The sequence below is a fragment of the Myotis davidii genome, unplaced genomic scaffold (genome assembly GCF_000327345.1).
Source record: "Myotis davidii unplaced genomic scaffold, ASM32734v1 scaffold638, whole genome shotgun sequence".
NCBI classification, from domain to species: domain Eukaryota; kingdom Metazoa; phylum Chordata; class Mammalia; order Chiroptera; family Vespertilionidae; genus Myotis; species Myotis davidii.
Window position 1 is genome coordinate 86,085 of NW_006289391.1, and position 825 is coordinate 86,909.

Here is an 825-nt window from a genome sequence, read left to right on the forward strand (position 1 = left end):
CCCCAGAGGCACCAGGGAAGGGCTCGCCCCGCCTCGTCGCTCCTTCTGTGCGAGTCGCGGGGGCAGTGCCGAGTCCGAGCCCCCACACCGACCCCGAAGCAGCGGCGTGCGGCCTGGGAGAGGGGCTGCAGGCCCACCCAAGTGGGCTTTACTTTGGAGATCACGGACCTGGGTGAGGGGAGTATGCACTCTCACCCCAGGTCAGGGTCCTACTGGGGGCGGAAACTGCCCCCTGCCCTGGGAGACTTGAGAGGAGCAGCAGCAGTCCCCAGAGCTGCCCCCTGACCCTCACCCTGTGCCCGGCAATGCCCTCTCTGTTACCTGGGCACGGCTCTCACACAGCCTGTCTATTACACGGGCACGGTCCTCACCTGTGGGGTCTTGGCCTGGGTTGTGTTGCACCTGTTGTAAGACCTAAGGAAGAAAAAGACAAGTGGTGAGGTTTGCTCGCTGCCTCTCCCCTCCCGGCCACACTCTCTGCAGCACGATCTTAGGGCCGTTCTGCCAGTGGTCAGTAGGGGCTCCAGGCTCACCGAGGGGCTCCAGTGAGAGGTCAGAACTGGCTAAAGTCAGGCAGAAAGGAAAGGGTGTGCCGAGGGCCTGCTCTCCAAATCCTGGGATGGGCAGCTGTGGGGATGCCTCGGGAAAGCATCATCACCCCCTCCCTCCATCCAAGTCTCCGTCACTGACCTCTGTCCACAGGCCAGGCTCCTACTTCTATTCCCTCTCATGCCCCTTTTATACCTGAACCCAGACACTCCTCACTTTAGGATGATGAGATATGTAAATTTCCATGTATACTGAAACTCATTTCAAATACAGGTG

General features: G+C 60.1%; 1 protein-coding gene across 2 annotated transcripts in view; it reads right to left on the minus strand.

The window, feature by feature from the left end:
- The window catches only part of SMTNL2 (smoothelin-like 2), a 20,906-nt gene extending 20,501 nt beyond the window's left edge, over positions 1–405 (minus strand). Inside the window, exon 1 of one of the 2 annotated variants that reach the window (XM_015562441.1) lies at positions 322–405. The gene's annotated coding sequence lies outside the window, so the exon portion shown is untranslated. The remainder of the gene's footprint in view (positions 1–321) is intronic. The other variant, XM_006761476.2, reaches the window with a different exon arrangement.
- Between the last annotated feature and the right edge of the window lie 420 nt (positions 406–825).